This window comes from Pithys albifrons, chromosome 2 (genome assembly GCF_047495875.1).
Source record: "Pithys albifrons albifrons isolate INPA30051 chromosome 2, PitAlb_v1, whole genome shotgun sequence".
Lineage (NCBI taxonomy): Eukaryota > Metazoa > Chordata > Aves > Passeriformes > Thamnophilidae > Pithys > Pithys albifrons.
The window spans coordinates 91,383,860-91,405,129 of record NC_092459.1 but is presented as its reverse complement, the minus strand read 5'-3'; the positions used below and the strand labels follow the sequence as shown (position 1 = coordinate 91,405,129).

The 21,270-nt window shown below is 39.4% G+C and overlaps 1 long non-coding RNA gene across 1 annotated transcript; it reads right to left on the bottom strand.

Annotated features, from left to right (window-relative positions):
* Positions 1 to 1,863: 1,863 nt before the first annotated feature.
* Positions 1,864 to 21,177, bottom strand: LOC139668441 (uncharacterized). The gene is made up of 3 exons (XR_011697060.1): positions 21,018 to 21,177; positions 16,467 to 16,536; positions 1,864 to 2,912 (listed from the first exon to the last, which is right to left on the bottom strand). It is a non-coding gene; the product is annotated as an uncharacterized lncRNA (long non-coding RNA).
* Between the last annotated feature and the right edge of the window lie 93 nt (positions 21,178 to 21,270).

Genomic DNA, 21,270 nt, shown 5'->3' with positions numbered 1-21,270 from the left:
GGCACCCCAGAACGAATTGAGTCAGATAATGGAACTCATTTCAAAAACAGCTTAGTTGCTACCTGGGCGAGAGAACATGGCATTGAGTGGGTGTATCATATCCCCTACCATGCACCAGCTGCCGGGAAAGTTGAGCGGTGTAATGGACTGTTGAAAACCACTTTGAAGGCGTTGGGTGGAGGGACTTTCAAACACTGGGATCAACACTTAGCAAAGGCTACATGGCTAGTCAACACTAGAGGCTCTGTCAATCGAGCCGGCCCTGCCCAATCAGAACCCCTTCACACTGTAGATGGAGACAAAGTCCCTGTAATACACCTGAGAGGTATGCTAGGGAAAACAGTCTGGATCAACCCTGCCTCAGGCAAAGGCAAACCCATTCGTGGGGTTGTCTTTGCTCAAGGATCTGGTTCCACCTGGTGGGTGATGCAGGAAGATGGAGAGACACGATGTGTACCTCAAGGGGAACTTATCTCTGGGTAAACGACTCATATTACTGTATTTGTAAACACTTAATTATTTGAAAGAAAATTTAAGTTTAATGTAGAGTATCGGCATGGAAGAGAATTTAGGGGTGGATAATGTTGTAGTTTGGGATTATTATGTAAATTCTCTCCCCTGCCACTTAACTGCCCAGGCCAGCGGTTAACAAAAGAAGTAGTTAACTGTGATCGCTGGGGTGGGGGCAGGTTTGTCTCTTTTGGGTTTTTTTTGGATATTCTCCTCAGTCTTGGCTCGGCGGAACGGGGGAGTGGGGGCTCCAAGGAGGCAGGCTGCCCTGCTGGTTACTGCTGGGGTTTTCCCTGGCTGTCTTGCCGCTGCCTACTTCGGATTACTTTTTTCCTGCCGTGCTGCTACCTGCCTTGGATTTGCTGCTGGTTGCTCGTACCTGTCTGCTTCTTGGACGGGGAACACAGGGGAAAGAGACTGAGTCCATCTGAAAGCCCACTGCTCGTCTGTTTCGCTGGAGAGGGACTGAAACTCACTCTGCAGCCAGCGGGCTGTGACAAGGACACTTAAGTATAACCTTTTCTCCCGGAGGAAAACCTGCTGGGTTTTGTTGTTGTTGTTTTTTTTTTCCTCTTATGGTGTTGGGGAAGTGGGTTGCACTAGTCTGTTTACATATATATATATATATATATAGCAGTTATCCTTCTTGTATTAAAATTCCTTTTCTTAAATTTGATAAAGAGTGGTGTGATTATTGAGGAGGAGGCCCCTCCCCTGCTTGTGGGTAAAACATTTTGGTTTTTCCCCTCAAACCGAGACAACCTTATATACCTTGCTCCTACATATTAATTTTAAATTACTGTTTTGTTTGGGGGTTTTTTGTGCATTGTGCAAAGTGTAGATCTAAATTCTGCGGGTACATGATGAAATGGAAAAGAAAACAAAGAACTTTCACTGTAAAGAAAAATTCTCAAGTGATATCTTAATTATAGTAAGGGTATTTGGGGTTTAAACCAGACTTAACTCGGAGTCCAAAACTGGGGATTCTGCAAAATGTAGCTAGATTCCTTTTGTGTCAAACAAAAACAAACCTTTCTTTTCCAGTGTTTCAGAAGACCAGAAAGTTGCAGTTACTTTTTTGCACACCGTTGTTTCATTATACAAGCAAAAATCGAAAGGCACAAATGACCACACAGATTTAGGGGTTACAAATTAAACACAGACATTAGATTTTCCTATCACTTACAGTTTACAAATTCATTCAGACTCATTAGGAAAAGGGTTTTGCAACAAACCAATGTAACCACTAAAACTGAAAGGAGATTGAAACCCACAACATCCAGAGGATGTTACAGTCAGCATTAGAAGACTATTTTAAAATAGTGAAGAAACAGGTCTCCCTCTCTACAACTACTGCCTAGGCTAATACAACCTCATGCAGATGAGAAGGTCTTCTGACTGCACAGTTTATCAGCAGATTCAGTAGTGTGGCAGTAATAACTGTCAGGCAGCAACAGCTCCTGAGTACCATCCTGAAATGAAGGCAAGTACAGTTCTTAAACAGATTCTTATTCCCTTTCTTAGCTCTGCAAAATTGAGATACAATCTTGTAGGTCACTTTTGTGGTTGTCCCATTTAGGGGTTCTCATATTTCTTGGAATCATAAAAGCAGACCTGCATTTTTTGAGAGGAAGAATCAAAAAAAATGAAACCAGACAAGAAAAGAAAGAAAAAACTGCCCACATACTTATATTAATTAATTTTAAAAAATAAAAAGAAAGAAAAGCACTAAACACAAGTGCAGGACTGGGTAAGCAGGACAGTTTTGGTCAAAACTCTTATAAAACTCTTATTTAAAATTTCACACCTAAACACCCTTAACTAGCTCTGCTAGGATTCAGTGGCAGGTGACCTGTTTCCAGACTGCTTCATCTACAGAAAGCTGTCACAAAACGATCCCACTGGATTTACAGCTACATGTGCAAAATGTGTCTGTGATCTTCTGCCTTGGGAACACTGTGAATTGAGAACTACAGCAGAGCCCCATATACACTGAGCCTGAACATCACCTTTGTTAAAACTATTCATTCCAATTAGTCAAAGATTTACATTTCACAGATGAGGAACCCAAAGCAGAACTCAGCCTTTAGGTATTGTCCTCTCATTTGTAGCAGTTGACTCACATTCCTAAATCAAAACACATTCCCATGGTGATGCATTCACTCCAGACAACATCTTGTCATAAGCAGTGGTGTGGGTAGGCACATCTATGGTCCCTGAGATAACACTGCTCCCACCTTCTCTTTTTCCACAATGAAACACAGAAACATCCAACTCTTCTGATCCCATGTAGTACAAGACATATTTTCTGATGGTTGAACTGGTGATTTTCTAAATCATGCAGAGAAAACCCCAAGTTTTTAAAATCCCATCATTCGTAATTATTGCAGAAGGCACAACTCCTGGATGCAAACAGAAGAAAAAAGAGTAAATACATTATCTGTTAGATAACCATCAGTGCCTGTACAGAATGTCTGAGAACTATTTCTTGGTTCAGTGACATATACCTCTAAGGAAATGGCCACTAGTTACAGAAGATCTGAACAAAATAAGTATACTTTTGGTTTGTATGCACCAAGTCAGAGGCAATAATAAAGCACTGACAGGCTCACTGTGCAGCATGCAGCAAGTGTGCCACAGAGATCAAACCTCAGGTGCTACTGGAACATGCTGTGCTCTTCAGCATCTCACTACCTGCTGCTATTGGCTGATTCTAGGTATCAGATGGAAATATCACACCACAGCTCACCCAAAACTGCACCCAATCTTTCACAGCAATAGACATTTATGACTTGCAGTTTGCGTCATTTATGTCCCCTAATAACAAGAACCTGCAAATCTGCCTGCGTTTGCAAAGTAACTCAACTGCCTTATCTACAAGTGCATCCTTTCTTGTGGCTCTTTTAAGACAATCTTTACCCTGGTATCTTTGTTTTTTAAAAAAAGTGTTTGATTTCACAGCTAGTCTAATATTCCTTTGAGAGGCATTTTGTTCATAAAGTTCTGCTTGGTTTTGTCAATTGCTAAAATACTCAAAAGATAAAACAGAAATCTCTCATTTCATTCCAAGCCTAGACAACTTGAAGCCCTACATTGCACACTTTATTCTGCACATTTATTTCCAAAGCCTTTGCCTTTTTGCTCTCATTTGCATTCCCAAGAGACACCAGTTCAGAACTTTCTCCCAGATGAGAGATGAAATCCTTCTTTTCTTGGGCAAATTGCACTTTATAAGTGTAATTTACTATTTACAAATTGCAAGTGCAATGTGTAAATCCTGCCTTTAAGAAACAACTTTAATTAGGTAAGCCTTCCACAACTGGATGCCTGCAAACTCACCTGCTAGAGAGGGAAGCTGTGTTCTAGTTTCTGTCGATAGGATTTCTGTTTACTGGGACTGGGACTCAGATCTTGCTTATTCCTACTGTTATGCAATATTAAGAGGAAGGTGCCAGATGAATAAAGTGGCAGATGCAGCACACGAAAATCACCTCCAAAAATGGTTTCAGGGGCATTTCCACATAGCATTTGCTGGGGAGAATGCTTCTGAGAGGTGGAGCCATGTCCTGATGCCTCTACACACCAGATTCTCACAATTACATGGGAAGCTACTACTGAAAATTTTACATTTACTATCAGAACTACTGAGATCCAGACTCTATTAAAAATTGCCTATAATATCAGGAGCTGATTATCTAAAATACATTCCTAAATTCTTTTTGATGCCCACACTTTCAGGGGAGACAAAGGCAGATACCTAAAGGTGGGGAAGAGATTTAAGCTGAGTCAGTTTTTACCCAAATGGCTCAGGTGTGTCATTCACTTGCTCATAAGTTTTTCTATAGCATCTTTCCATGTGCTTTGCACATATCAAATAAATGAGAATCTTGCAGTATTAGAAATGTTTTGAGTTCTGTAAAATAAAATATTAAAGCTATACAGAAACAATTACTATCAGAGATTCAGCTACTGACAAAATTTATTTCCAAAAGAAAGCATTATAATACATTTCAAAAACTTAAACATTTCTCTTATAACAGCTTTACATACAAACCATTATTTTGAGTATGTTTGATTTACTGAAATATTTTGTGTCACAGTTCCCATTAGCAATTACTTCTATTTCCGTCTTCACTGGCAAAATATCTTTCTTAATCGTTCAGTTTTGTAAGATAACAGCCTTATTTCTAAGGCTCCAGATGGTCCTCTAGGCCTCGGAATTAAATAAAGTAGATGGATTCAGAAAATATGGCTGCTGACCAAGACCATGCTAAGTTTGCAATGTTAGAAAAGCATCATTGTGAGGACTGTGCAGGTTAGACATTCAGAGATGCAAAATATGGTACCATATCACTGGATGACAGTGATAGGATAGGCAGGATATAAGCCCTGACAACTGATACCCAAACCATTCTGAATGTAACCTATTTCCAATACTAGCAGGAATTTCAGACGTGAACTACTGGTTCGTGGAGCACCACTGAGGCTTGTGCATGATTTGCCTCAGAGCACCTGCAGATCACAGGCCCCACCACCTTCTGAAGAGTTTTGAATGACCAGCTGCCACAGCCGTGGCTCAGCCTTGGTCCTGCCATTGTTTCTCACTTCATTGTAGAGAGCTGTGCAACACCCCAGAGTGGAGGGCAGAGCTTTGGCTTCGCAGCCGTTCAGAGAAAGCCAGTTCTGTGGTCACACACTCCATCATTCCCAAACTCAGAAAAGCCTTTCCCATCTTGCCCTTGTGCACAAATAGAAAACTAAGCAGGCTCCTTGCACCTTTGACTCCTGGCCCAGTGACCTCCACTGTAGAGAGTCAGTACAGCAGAGGGCAACAAAGATGATTAAGGGACTGGAGCATCCCTCTTATGAAGAAAGGCTGAGGGAGCTGGGTCCATTCAGCTTCAAGAAGAGGTAACTGAGCAGGGGCTTTGTTAATGGCCCTGACTATCTGAAGAGAGGGTGTCAAAGGATGGAGCCAGGCTCTTCTCTGTGGTGCCAAGCATCAGGATGAGGGGCAATGGGTAGAAACTGACAGACAGGAAGTTCAACCTGAACATGAGGAAGAACTTTTTACTGTGCAAGTGACCAAACACTGGAACAGATTGCCCAGCGAGATTGTGGAGTCTCCCTCACTGGAGATATTCAAGACCTTCTGGACACAAACCTGGTCCATGTGCTCTAGGATGAGACCCTGACTCAGCAAGGAGGTTGGACTAGATGACCCACTGTGATCCCTTCCAGCCTGACCCATTCTGTGATTCTGTGACTGCTGAGCACACTCATCAAATGACTCTGCATTGTGTTTTGTGGAGTGATCCATTCATTCACAGTACAGACTAGAACTATAAATACACAATGCCATAAAAGGCTTGTGTGTAGGCCTTTCTCCTGGAAAGAAAATATGTTTTGAAGATGGTTTGGCTGATAAAAGTTTGGCAACTTTATCTGCAACCCTAAGCAAACCACTGTTTGCTAAACCTACAGAAAAGCAAGGTGACAGTCCAGTCCTTTAGAAGATATGTAGAATTCCCTTTGATAAATGAGGAACAAAAAGCAGACACAATTTTAAAAATCTCTTTTACCCAAGAAATAAATATGTATAAAAACCAACAGTCTAAAAGTATTCAAAAGACTTGAAAGATAAGACCGTGATCTGTAGTAGGCAACACCTCACAGCACTTTATAGTTTGATTCTAGGCTTTCTGAAAGCACTGTATTTCAGGAGAATACATTTATATATTCCTATCTAGCAGTTTTGTGTAATAGCCTTCAGATAACAGCTTTCTGCAGCAATTTGGTAAGAAATTTGAAGAAAAGATAGAATGGTGTAGAGGACTAATATGTTTAATATCTTGTTACTACATCATCCTCCTTGGAAATTCATTCCTTAATTCACCTTTGTGCTTTGAAACTGAACTTGTAGCATTCCTATAACTGTGAGGTGCTGAGTATCTCCAGTGAAATGTTTGGTATTGCGGTTGGCATTACTTGAGGTGTTCAGTAATTAACAAGATCCAACTTCTCCCACCTCTGTCCCATGCAGATCAATATTTAGGATAATGGCCACTAACTACAGGGATTTACTTCTAGTATATACCTATTTTTTTCATCTTTTTTAACATAGTTGTTTGCAGTATTTGTCTTCTACTGCGCAATCCAAATGCCTGTCAGTAATTCACTTGGAAATCTCAGTAACATACAACTTTTGTTCTCCCCACTGAACAATAAAGGTGCATTTATTAAAATGCCTTGCCTGGAGGTTTGGAAGGACATCTCTCGACCCATATGTGCTGATAGGAGGCACTTGTTGGGCTTCTAGTAAAGTCAAAGTGGAAGCAGCCTGTCTTTCACTGAGACTGGAAGTGATCTCTGTCACAACAAGTGGTCTCTGTGGATGTCTGGTCAGGAGCTTTAGAGTGACCTTCAGGAAATCTCTGTCTCTCATTCCACAATGTGAAACTCACAGTATCTGAGGGGTCATGCTGTTGTTACCCCAGAACTTCAGACAATCTTCCAGATATTGGGCTCTGGACATTGTAGAAAAGCTACAGACAGGCAGATAGACCTGCTTGCTGCCTTGCTGGGATCACTTGTCAAGTAGTAGATAAACAAAATCATCTGCAGTGTGAAACACTAACTTACGGGGAATTTGCCTTCCTCTCCCTTTCTCTCATAGTGCAGCAAAAGTTGCCAAATGCTCAGGATTTATATGCACATAGTCCTGGTTGTTCTCTGGTTGCAGAGGAGAACCAATGGGAGTAAGGGCTGCATAACTAGAGCTCATTTCCCCTTTTATCAAACACAGTTCAGGCATGCTGATGGTTAGATACACATCAGAATTTCATACTGTGGTTTATGTAGCTGCTAAAACTCACTAAAACAGCACACACAAATTTTCTTCTCTTCTCTCAAATCAAGAGCCCCTGACAAGAATCAGTGTTAATCCTGGTTTGCGAGATGGTTTTTATCCATCCCGGAGACAGTTTATACTGCAGTCCAGCACTGTGTAAGCCTCAGAGGCCTCTTATGTAATGTATCTCTTTCACAGCGTGGTGTGTATTTCGCTTAGGCTTGCAGTGTGCATTGAAAACCCTGTCCCTCTGGAACCCACAGGAGATATTGGATTAAAAAAATTTAAAATATAGCTTTTCTTTAGGAAAACTGCACACTAGGCAGAAAAATTTCCTGCATGAGAAGAAAAAACATGATGCATTCCATATTTTTCATACACACCTCTGTAGCAACACCACAGTATCTGCTTCTTAGAAAATGTTTCACTTCTATTTATTACCTATGGACCTTGTAAATACAGCTATTCTGCTTTTTATCACAATTCAAAATGAAATATAGAATCAGAGCTGATCAAGCCCAGAGTGCAGGTACAAAATATCCTAGAATTTAGAAAGTAATTCCTGTGGGTTTGCCCAGAGCTATCAGCACAGTGAATTACCCTCTAGACCAAGTATAAATAAGGCTAAGTGTATATGAAAATCCGTTTGGTTTTTTGGCTGCTGTAGCTATGCTCCACCGGCATCATTTTCTTGTTCCAGCAACCCAGAGACAGAACACACTTGTCACACAAAAATGATTCCTGCATATTATTTTCCTTGTACTTTTGCACAGAGGCTGCCATTGGTTACAGCCTTAGAAAATAAATTCTTGCAGCAGCAGATCTCCCAGGATGATTGTTACTGCCCGTGCAAAGGTAGCAACTGCCTGTTGCTAAATTAGGAGTAGCTATATTCACTTGTACCAACGGAGATGGGGGCAGGGAATGGGGAGGCTCTCCAGAGCAGCTGAGTTTGGACTTAGCACTGAATACAGAGCCTTCACTGCTGACTCATTTTTTCCATTTTTAAAATAAAAACACTAGCAAAGATATTTTTAAGTGGTTACAGTGCTTTTCTGCTTCAAGCAAAGCCTTTTCGTAAGTTTAACTATCCTCACCCCTCTCAACAGTAACATATTTTAGCAATCATTCCTATTTAATAAAATCTTTTTAGCCATAAAGCCCAAGATAGCTTAAATGGAGCAGTCCTTAGTCCATAACTTATTGGTTTCTAAGGGAAAACTATTTTCCAGAGAAAGCATAGGAGCCTGGGAGCAAGGATCCCTTGGCTCTACCCTTCATGTGTCTGCTGACATGTTGCATTATGGAAAAATGAAACAGAGTCCTGCTTGCGAAATTAGGGCCTGAGCTGTACAAGCAGATTTCTGTGCTCGCTGGAGTTGACAGAGGCTGAGAAATCCAGCCATACAGATCAAGATTCTTCAAACACAGCAGGTTTACTTTTGCTATGTACCCCAATTTCTATCATAATAAGAGCAGCAGTTGCAGAAATCTTGAGTCTAATCACATTTTAAATTCATTTCAGGAGAAAGAAAAAATACTATGGCGCTTCCAAAGAGGGACAAGCATATGACAGGATAACACTGGAAGATTTGGGCTGTTGAGTTGTGGAGTACTCTCCAACTAAACTAAAAGGATTTCAGCAGCAGTACTCAGAAACTCACAGGTCAAGGCCACAGGAACACAGAAAGCCTGAAGATTAAGCAGCAGTGAACCACATCTGTGAGGTACAGTCTCAGACAATGTGGAACCTACAGAGCACCAAAGAAGTTGAGTGGCACCTTTTTTGACATTTGGGGCAAGGAGTAATTTTTCACATGCTTCACCACTCACAGGTGGGGCCCAATTAGGCAGCTAAAGAAGGTTCAGATTTTTGAAAGTGTTCAATACCCAAAAGCTTACAGCCAGACACTCAGGGCTCTGTCTTTTGTAAAAGGTACACTAAAAGATTTTGAAATCTTGTCACATATCCTAGGGTAAAAGCAGGAATAAAAGTCCTTTGATACCAGCCTTTTAGTTATGTGATTGTAGGTTCAGAATTAGCATTTTCCCTTGAAAATAACTGAAAGCATAAAGCAACATGCTTAAAAAGACAAATTTTTTTAAAGTCCTATTTAAAGTTAAGTTTAGGAAGTCCCCACTTGGAAATCCCCATGGTTTTATGTTCTATGGTAAAAATTTTGATAAAATTCTCATCCATGTACTTTTTAAATTAGTATCAAGAAGGCTCACAGATTAGAACAATATTCCTTCTGTAGTCTTGAAATTACCAGTACTATTCAGCTAATTTTGAGATTTCACTTGCTCTCCCTTTCCCCCTCTTCAGTTCAGTATTTGTCTCTGTATTCTTCTGCTTTTTTTTTTCTGGTAATTTGAGAAATTCTCAACTATTGTTTTAAATAATATCCATTTTGCAGAGGGGAAGTCTGTTTTCCCTACTCCTATTCCCCTCCTGTTATGCATTTCTCTGCACAAAGAGATCCTGAAGTTGTTGCACGGCAGTCTGTCTCTCTGTATTTCCCCCACAGTTCCCACAAGAATCTTGTATTCCTGTCTCCCATCCTGTCCCAGACTGTCTCTGTGGTTGCCATGTACTGTTTAACAGTTGCCACATTCCACCTAAAAAGTGGAAGAATTTCTCAAAACACTCAGCCAGTGATTTCAGTTTGCTCAATACTTCCAGACCTTCCTTCCCATGTGACTGGTTTATAAATGCATTAGATGGAGTTTTGTGGTCCTTAGAAAGACTAGGTGCAAAAAACATATACTTTCTTAAGCTCTCTCATACACTGTATGGCTAACGGCTCAAGTCCCCATTGGAAGTAATCTGGCAGAAATTCAGGCACAAAACATAAAAATGAAAATAAAAATCCAGACTTGAGATTAACTTCTATTAGGAGAGGAAAAGAGAATGGTTAAAACAAAATCAGAGTGCATAAACTCAGACTATCAGACTCACGAAAACTACACTTTCCCAAAGGATTTAACTCTGACACAGCAACCTATACTTCCACCCTTGAAGTAAACACAGAACGGTTAGGAGTAGGTCCCAGAAAACAGTTCATCCCCTCTCCAAAACTCACTTCTACTCAGCTTCATAACTGTAAGATAATTTTACATAGTCAAACTGTGCATAGACCGGCATTATGCTCCTCTCTGCATTCAGCATGCCAGGGAGCCTAAGAATAACACTGAGGGCTCCATCCTCAGCTGCTGGCCATGAGCAGGGAAGCTCCATTGACTTGGAAAGAGCTGTGCCAAACTAGCTGAGGATTTGGGCCCAAGCATGCACAGGAAAAGAGGCTGTATAGACAGAGCAGACAGAAAACCACTTCATTTCTGGCACATCAGTTGATGGGTGCCCTGTCGATGGGAGGGAGGAAGGGAGAGGGAGTCAGAGAGGTTTCCCCTCTCTCTCTGCTTTTATAAAGCTTCCCTAAGCTCTTTGAGAGACTATCTCTTCACAGTGTTTGCAGAAAGCTTTGTCTGACAGCTGCAGAAGCAGAGAGTCCAAATGATTTTTTTTTCTTCTATCAGTACTGATCCAGCAACAGAAACAGCATGGCAGACACAGCTGTCCTACTTGGGTTCAAAGCCAGTATCTTTTCCTTTTTTTTCCAAACACACACACACACGCACACACACATACACATATACTCACTGTATCTTTTGATGACAGAAAGGCTGACATCATCTCCTACACAGTTGTATTTCCCTCTGTCTTTCAAGACCATAGAAGTACAAAACAAACACATTATGTGAACTGCTGTTAAGGGGAGGGAAGTGAGTGTTCAGATATACCCCAAGCTGCCAAACACCTTTTAGATCTCAAACTTTTTAATTCACAATAGTCACTCTTTGAAGAATTTGCTTAGCACAGAGATAAATCCACATTTTTCTTTTACACATTGAGAATTACAATAAATGCTACTGCTAAAGAGCACTGATGAGTCCTTGAAAAATAAAATGCATTGGTGAGACAAATTAACTGAGCCCCTATCTTATGAATAATTGTACAAAAGCCATTTTAACTGCACACCTCTATACCTCTATATGTGAAGAATAAGCAAAAGAGTGTCTGCAGCATGAACATGGATATATTTTAAGAAATGCATCCCTATTGTGTGATTGCATTTCTTTGGACTCTCTATTTACTTAGAAACTTTTCCTTGTAACTGTGTTTTCTAGTAAAAATCATACCTGCTTGCTGCTCATAAAAGTATCTCCTCAAAAGAAGTACTGGAAATTTCCTATACTGAGATCTATGCAGCAGCAAAGACACAAGCATTACTGATATGTTAGAAGACATGAAAGCACCTGAGAATGATCACATAGAAACTATGGCTTCCCTCCCCCAAAAATGTGGCAAGATCAATAGCCCAGCTGAAGTGCATCTACACCAATGCACACAGCATAGGCAACAGGAGAAGCTGGAAGCCATTGTGCAGCAGGAAGGTTATGACATAGTTATTGTCAAGGAAGCATGATGGGATGACCCACACAACTGGAAAGCTGTGATGGATGGCTATAAACTCTTCAGAAGTGATAGGCAAGGAAAGAGAGGTGATGTGAGTTAGGGAGAGTTTTGTTTGTCTAGAGTTTACTAATGGTGATGATGGGGTTAAGTGTTTATGGGTAAGACTTGATGCTCTCGGAGGTCTCTTCCAACCCAGCTGATTCTGTGAATGATGGGGGAGGCCAATAAGGCAGGTATCATGGTGGGAGTCTGATACAGACCACCCAAACAGGATGAAGATGCAGACAGAATATAAACAGCTAGGAGAGGTCTCACAATTGCTAGCCCTTTTCCCTGTGCAGACCAGATGTCTGCTGGCAACACATTACAGCAGAGAGGAAACAGTCTAGGGGGTTTCTAGAGAGGAAGATAAGGATGTTGTGAGGTTATGCATGGAGAAAATTAGCTTGGTCAATCCCAACTAGAATTTAACCTGGCTACTGCCATAAAAGACAATAAAAAACGGTTTCTATGAACATATTGGCAACAAAAGGATAACTAAGGAGAATCTTCATCTTTTATTTGATGTGGGGAGAAACACAGTGACAAAGGATGAGGTAAAGGTTGAGATACTTAATGTCTTCTTTGCTTCAGTCTTCAATACAAAGTTATTGAGCTGGAAGACAGTGATGGGGAGAAGATTCTACATTTGGATCTGGACAGGCTGGATTGACAGGCCAAGGTCAACTGTACAACATTCAAGAAAAGTTCCAGGTGCTGTCTTTGGGTCACAACAACTCCATGCAACACTACAGGCTTGGGGAAGAGTGGCTAGAAAGCCACCCAGTGGAAAAGGGCCTAGGGATGCTGCTTGACAGCCAGCTGAACATGAGCCACCAGTGTGCCCATGTGGCCAAGACAGCCAATGGCATCTTGCCTTGTATCAAGAATAGTGTGTCCCAACAAGACTAGGGCAGTGACCATACCCCTGTACTCAGCACTGGTGAAGCTGCACCTCGAGTCCTGTGTTCCACTTTGGGTCCCTCACTACAACAAAGACATTGAGGTGTTGGAGTGTTTTCAGAGAAGGGCAAGGAAGCTGGTGAAGAGTGTGGAGTGCAAGTCTTATGCAGAACATAAGACATAAGAACATAAGAACACAGCTGAGAGAGCTGGGATTGTTTAGCCTAGAGAAAATGAGGCTCATGGAAGACCTTATCATGCTTTACATCTACCTGAAAGGAGGGTTTCGTGAGGGGGGCTTTATCTTTCCTCACAAGTAACAAGCAATGAGAGGAAATGGCCTCAAGCTGAACTAGGGGAGGTTTACTTTGGATACTAGGAATACTTTATTCTGCAGAAGGGTTGTCAAGCACTGGAACAGGCTAGTAAAGGAAGTGGTTGAGTCACAAACCTTGATGGTATTTAAAAGACCTAGATGTGGCACTTAGGAACATGGTTTAGTGGCAGACTTAGTGCTGGGTTAACAATTGGACCTGATCATCTTAAAGTTCATTTCCAGCCTCAATGATTCTATAATCCTAATGTGAGTACAACACAGTAGAAAAATTCTCACAGCTCTCTAAATGGAACTCCTTTTCACTCTTCTGCTTACATGGGACATTTTTATTTCCATTCTGATGGAGATGAACAGACTTGATTTTCAGAAGTTTGACCTCACATAATAATTGATAATGCGAGGCCTAGTAAGAAAATAATCATGGGAGAATACCAGATTACATTCAAAATTTGCTAAGCTGAGAAAGGGGCAGAAAAGTCCATACTCCTTAAATCTTTCATAAACTACACAGAGTAATGCTGCTTTCTGCTTGGAATTTTAGCCTTTAAATATGGGGAGTTGTGCTTCTACATTGTGTCTCAGCTGGTCTTTCTCTTTTACCTCATTGGGATGCTGGTAAAACCTGTGTCATTGCTGTAAGGTTTCCATTGAGGCTGACTAAACCTTCTATAAGGCCCACAATGCTACACGATGTCCATGGTAAACTGCTTGGGTTTGGTCCCTCTTGAAACCATTTTTTTGTTTGCTTGTAGACTTTTTGTTTTTCATTGAGTTTGGTTTTGAAATGTCATTTCAGTTCTTTGAGTATGTTTCTCTCAACTATAGTGCTTTAGCTAAAAGAATGCTCCTAGTCTGAAGTCAATAGCTGTATCACCTCCATGGGCAGTTCAGCTTAGCCTCTCTGAAGGACTGCATCCTCTCTTGAAAAGACCACTCAAATCTAAACATTTTGATTTCAGGTGACATCTGGCTGCTGGGGAAGAAACTATGACACAGTAAATTCACTATTCTGGACTCCGGTTTTGTGGTCTTTTGTAAAAGATACACTAAAAGATTTTGAAATCTTGTCACATATCCTAGGGTAAAAGCAGGAATAAAAGTCTTTTGATACCAGCCTTTTAGTTATGTGGTTGTAGGTTCAGAATTAGCATTTTCCCTTGAAAATAACTGCAAGCATAAAGCAACAGGCTTAAAAACACAAGATATGGTGGACGTTAGAGGTCAAAAGCTGCTAGTGCAACAAATAGATTTTATAATTAATAGACACGTCACAGAAAATATTGAAACAGATGTAAGGTAAGGTCTTTATTGCTTTATACAGCAATGAAGAAATTTCCTATGTGTGAAGGCAAATGTCAGCTGCTCAAAAGACATTGCCAGCTTTGGACATGGCAATAGAGAGCATTGTCCAATTCAGGCCTTTTTTCTTTTTTTTTAACCCAAAAAATGTTTTGTGTGCATGGGTATACATTAAATATAGAAATGCAGATACCAAGACAGTCACATCAATTTCTATCACAGACTACTAAGGCATGGATAAAAAGTCACACAGTTTCTTAAAAAGAATATCACAGAGTGGTTAAAGTCTCAGTAACTGCATTTTTCGTCATCAAAAATAGATTTAGACATTTTTAAGATGTGTATTGATTTGGCTGACAGTAATTGACTCTGAATTACTATGTCTATATTTAGAAATCTCTGTACACACAGTTTACTGCACCAGGAATCACACTCAGTTATTCATACGTTGTTTCCAGAAGTGATGGGTTGCACTAACTGCTCGGATTCATCATATAACGTCACTAATGAAACTTTTCATTGTGCTTCTCATTGTCCTTAATAAGCAAGCCTCAAAATCCAAGATACTTCTGATATTTTGGGAAGAAGAAATTAATACATATGCAGACAAGATACATACACAGATGATGTACTTTCTATATTTCAGTTTAATTGTAATGATAATATTATAATGAAGGGTAACTTACTGTTTGAAAATAAAATCTTTGCATATCAAAGATCCACTTCTGAGACCTGTCTGTGGAGTCTGTCTTACTAGTAAACCTAAGAATTACAGAAAAATTTCTTTTTCAGTTAGAAAAAGGACAGTCATAGACTGAAGATCAGGGGGAAAGAAATAGAATTACAGTGGCAAATAAAGTCAGCCAAGATTTCAAAAGTCAGAAAGAGCTTAAAACAAAATCAGGCAGAATGATTCTCTACCCCTTAAGAACATTCCCTCATTTTATTAATTTTTGTCTTTCTTCAAAGATAAAAACAAAATACAAAAATTAGGCAACCTTATTTTCAGTGTAGAATTTCACTGCAGGATCTTATTAACAAATACTAAAAACAAAAAAAAATTTACATGAATTATCTGCATTAATACAGTAACTCGTGCAACTGAAATAAAACCAAATTGCCTACTCTCTTAATTCAAAATTTACTCTCTATGTTTTGATGTTACCCCAGACTTCTGGTTTTGTACATATAGGTACAGAAATATCATGTAAGGAGAGAGAAAACTTCTGCAAAAATTTTGTTTCCTCTCCTTCCAAAGAACCCGTAACTGTTGTCTGAAATTCATTCAAATGTACTTGTTCTCCAACACTTAACACTTTTGCAGTAACTTAAATCCAAATATTCTAACCAAACTAATTTTAGAATGTCACTGAAAATCAAAGGAAGCATGAAATAAATTTTTAGAATAGAATTTCTAGTCTGCCTTGAAATTAGTTTAGACAGGATTTTCCTGTAGGCTTAATCACTTATTTGAAGATTTAGCCTGCATCTTTTCTGTGGGAAAGATTCTGCATAGTGTCTAGAGTCTACTGGTCTAACACAACACTGAAAATACAAAGTGATCAGGCCCAAAGGTTGGCTTTAAATAGGAACTTTTAACTAATTGCATTCCTTTCACAGATGATAGACAGGCTAGTACTTTAATGATTCCATCCCACCAGCATCTAATCCCTAAAAAGACAACTACTTCTTTCCAGAGTGAAGTGGAAGATCATTCCACACAGATCAACAAAGACACACAGTTGTTCACAACAGTGAACTCGCAGGTTGAAGCATCAGAAAAAAAGGGAAAAAAGTCAGTAAGGACAAAATTTCTTTTTTCAAAAATGTTAAATTATACACGAGCTAAGTATTACTAAAGCAATGTACCAGTTTAGTCCTGTATCATGCATACAAACCACTTGATTGCAACAGTAAATTACATAATAAAATCAAAGTTTTACCACATTTTAAATTATGTGTCTTATTAGAAGGAAGTTTACTATTCCAAGCATTGCATTACCTCTTCCTTCAGCAGCATGTAGTTAAAAACTTAGAGTCACAGAGCTTACCTTTCTGTTTTGACTGAGATGTCCAGTCATGACTGTCTCAGTGTACTTTTGAAAGCCATTTATTGATATGCTGTGAAAGGTTTGTAAATAATTTTCAGTCTAACTTTTTCAGTCAACAGTGAACATATCTAAAACTATTTGAAAATATGGCATAAACTAAAATTCCACTTATATTTCAACTTGGGCAACATAGTACCATTTATAGACAGTGGTATTACCATTAGCAACCCCACTCTGCATGCAAATTAACCAAAAGTGAGCATAAATATTTGCTTTCAGTTAAATAGCCACTGAGGTGCATTATTACTAAGCCATCCTTCAACCCTGAGCAGTGTGTAGCAAAAAAATGTTAACATTATTGAAGTACATATAATATAAAATTATTTATATATTTTTTTCTATATTTGACCATGTGGAACTGTTAAAGCACCTCCTCACAGTTACTGAAAGAATACTAGAATATTTTCCAGCTTCTGACTATTATGAAAAGATACACAATTGCAGGATTTAAATTCTACATGAAGGGAGCTGGAGACGATGGAAAGGGTTTCAGTGGTTTATAAAATGCGCACAGGATTTTTATAGTTCAGTTGAACTTGGATATTTTCTTGTCCCCACACTTACAGATAATTACAGAAAATAAGGCTAATTCTTGAAGAGGAGATAGGCAAACCCCATTCTTCATTTAATTTTATACATTCTTGACCATTGAAATACCAATGGCTTTATTTCCTTCTTGTAACTATTCCAATCACAGCTGATCTTCATGTTTTCCCCAATAATACAGTCCCTGCATTTCAACTTGTCCTTATGCTTTTCACAGATTTTCTGGAATTCCTGGATTACTTTGTAAGATCACACATTTCTTTAATTATCGCTTGTGCCACTTACTGCCAACCAAACTCCACAATTTACATAAATTATTTAATTTTTTTAAAGTCTGCTATTATTTAAATACCTATCCAAAAAACAAATCAGAAAACTTAAAACTCAGATTTGAACTTTAGCAAATGACATTTCCACAGTATGACTCAGCAATTCTAGCAAAGCTGACTCTTTATGAAGTTCTAAAACTACACGTGGAGGTTTGAAAATGAATACACACAAATTGCTCCTGTCAAGAGTCATTCACTAAGTAATTATATACCATTCACCTTTAAATCTTTGTTCTCTCAGTTTCGTACCACTTCTGAAATGATTGATGTCTTTTTGTATCCAAATAGGATGCTGGAAAGAATCTTTTCCTCATTTCAATAGATTAAAGCAGACTATAGAAATGCTCTGAATATTGATTAAGTTAGGAGTCAGCTTGAAATTAAAATGAACTTCAGCTGTAACTGTAGAGTTCCACAGCACACTTAAAAGAGTAAAGATAAACTAAAATGTATTAAGATTGACAAATACAATTCTTTAAAACAATCTGGAACTAATAGCTGGTTTGTGTATTTTTCACAGGCAAAAAATCATTGTGTTTGCACAGTACAGTACTGAGACAACATTAAATAAAGACCAGTATACTCTTCATTATATCCTATGTCCTTCATAGGAAATTACAAGCTGGTATGGAATATGTAGTAGCACCTCAATGTTCATCACATCAGGCCAGAGGAATGATGCCATGCAGCTCTCCAGCAAATCACAACTAAGCAGCCCTGTTTAAAATTAGATTTTCCATGAGTAACCCACATAGCAATTTTTTTTCACGTCATGATTCTACTGAAGAGATTTTTATCTCCATGCAGATACTTCACAATTCACAGTCACAAACTAGGTCCTTCATGTTACCAACTAAAGAAACAAAGAAGGGTGACAATAAAACCTTCTCTCTACTTGGGTCTGTCAGAATCAGGTAGTCTCTTCCTCCCCTACTCCTCTCAAAATATCCCTTTCAGTATCTGTTTGGCTGAGTGCAAAAGTTATTAAAGCTTTTGCACTCAAAGCCTCCAGTTTCAGGCTCAACATTCAGCTGAAACAGAGAGGGCACCAGGTTTGAGTGCTGTCATTTCCCATATTGCAGATGGACAAGGTGTTAGAAAGCCACAATGGCACAGCACTTCATTCAAGGTCATTTTCAAAAACTGCAAAATTTAGCTTGCCATGTTGGGACTGCCAGAGCTGAAAAGCTTAAAAAATCACCTCCCAAGAAAACTCTGCTGTTGTCACTGACTGTCACTGGAGGGCTGGGCCCCACAAACACCTGCTGCCCATCCAGAACAGGCAGCCAGTGGGTACTGGGACACCCCCAGCTCTGGGAACCAGGCACCTCCCTGGGGATGGGGACAGACCTAGGCCAGGCCAGAATCACAGAATCAAATACATTGGAAAAGACCTCTGAGATCATCGATACTAACATGAGACCTAACACCAACATGTCAGCTAGACCATGGCACTAAGTACCATGTCCAGTCTTTCCTTAAACACCTCCAGAGACAGTGACTCCACCACCTGTCTGGTTAGTCCATTCCAAAGTCTAGTCATCTCTTCTGTGAGGAAATTCTTCCTATGTCCAGTCTAAATCCCCCCCACCCCCCCGCCCCGGCACAGCTGAAGGATGTAGCCCTGTTGGTAGGCATGACTTGGCAGCACCCATTGCCAGAGAACCATGAGAAACTGGAGATGAGCTGCATCTGTGTCTCGACAGGGTCTGGCAGTTCTGGGACTGATGTGGGGCACTGGACTGTGGGCAGTCTGGGGTTCTGGTCAGGAACACTGGGACCTCTTGGTGCCCCCAGGACCCTGGAATAGAAGTCCTGGGAAAAGTGTCATCATTTGAACAGTAGAGTCACCTAGACAGACCTTTAAAAACAAGCAGATTTTTTTTTCCAGCAATACTCTTGATGCCTGATCTTTTGGTGACTTGTTTTTTTTTTCTGACTCAGCTCTCCAATTTATAAAGTGAGCATAAGAATCTCTCCTTTTGAAAAAACTTGACACCCATGATCATCCTGTTCTCAAAGCAGTAAAGATTATTACATTGCAGAGAGGCAAAAACAAAATTGTATTATTTTATTCTGGCTAGTTGCATCTCTAATCAGAGATGTATTGAAGCGGAAGAAAGAGGAAACACATTTTGTTGTCTTTCCCTTCTCCCTCTCACAAAATTAATACATTTACAGGTGCTGTTGCAATATAATTTACATCTTTTAACCTCCATCTGTGTCATTTGCAGGAGTTATGACAACACTTCAGTGATCCTCTACTCCCATTCCCATGGAAACTGCCATCAAACTGCCAAAAATGGGACAGAATGCTTTAAACTAATCACTTTGCAATGGAGGAAGGCTTTTTTTTTCCTACAGCTGTTTCCATGGGATCAGAAGCCATTGCTGGTTGCCTAATTGTTTAAAATCTTGTCAAGTGCACAGGCAAGTGCTCAGCCTTCTTAATTGTGACTTTTTTGTTTTCAATCAGGCTTCTAAAGTGGAATTTGGGAGCCTGATTTTTCTCCTATCCCACTAGTTGTCAGCCGCCAAAAACTCATGAACTCATCAAGTTTTACCAGTTTGAATACAGCATGGAAGAAGTTTCATCATTTAATTGCAGAAGAAAGTTTTCATTGGGATGAGTGAAAGAGAGAAAATATACTATTTTTGTTCCACAAGGTAGCTCCTCATCACTGTGAAAAAAAAGAATTCTTGGACTAGTACTGTCAGCACAGAAAAAGGGTGTGTATCAGGAGGTGGAGACTGCAGTCACAAAGATCCAATAGACTTGATTTGTGAATTTCTGTTCCCACCTATGCAACATTTATATTCATTTCCTAATCTGAAAAAAAATAAATAAAATTTAAAAAAAATTGAAATAGCAGGTGCCACTGAGAAGAAGTGAGAAATAATACCAACAGGCAACTCTTCTGGTTGCTGGGAATTCAGAAGGTATATTTTGTTATGCAGTTCCTTGAATAAGTACTGCAAGGCAAATCTGTTATTTACAGGTTTATAAATTAGCCCCATGCTAGGAAATCTCCTCTAGTGTAAACTAAACATATTAATTTTCATATGAATAACACATTCTGAGCCCATTTTTTGTCTTAAAGAGCTAGATTTCAAACCAATCTGTTAAAATTATATACGTATGACCATGTTGAATGTATATGATTGGGTATGTCTCTGCCGAGGTCAGAGCATTGGGTTCTGCAATAAATCCAATCAATTAACCTGCTAAAGGCTCAAATTATCATTAATTCAGACAATGATACTAGCCCTGCAGTGGAGCACAAAAAATTTTCCAACTACACCCCAGTATTTTACAAAGAAAATACTCTAGGAAAAAAAGTTAAATATACAATAAAATGTTTTAAATTATGAAGTTATTTGGAACCTCTACAGTCCTGTATTCAGAATTATGACTCAGCATGACACTCCTATTAAAACATTTGGTTACATATGAACAGGTCTGTAGATACACAGCCAACTACACTGGTTTCCCCTATCATAAGATTGTGGGTCTTTTATTCCTAAGGCATAAGAAATAGGTTTTGAAAGGAATAAGTATGTGACTAATTAAACGTCAAGAGAAGGAAAAAAAAAAAGAGAAAAAATACATCCTCACCTCCGCCACTGTTGCAGAGTTATGTCTTGCAGGTTCCTGTAAGGATACAGTAGAGACTGAATTTTTCAGAAGTACTAAATATCCCTTAGTAAGACTGGTTGCAATCATTAAAAATCTTCGCAGCTTAAGGGGATAGAAAGAAGAATGAGATTGAAGTGTTTAAAATGGTCAACAAAATTTTTAAGTTAATGAATACGTGACAGTTTTGCTGAACAGAGATTTAATTTTACTCTCCAAGGGCCAGTACCTGCTC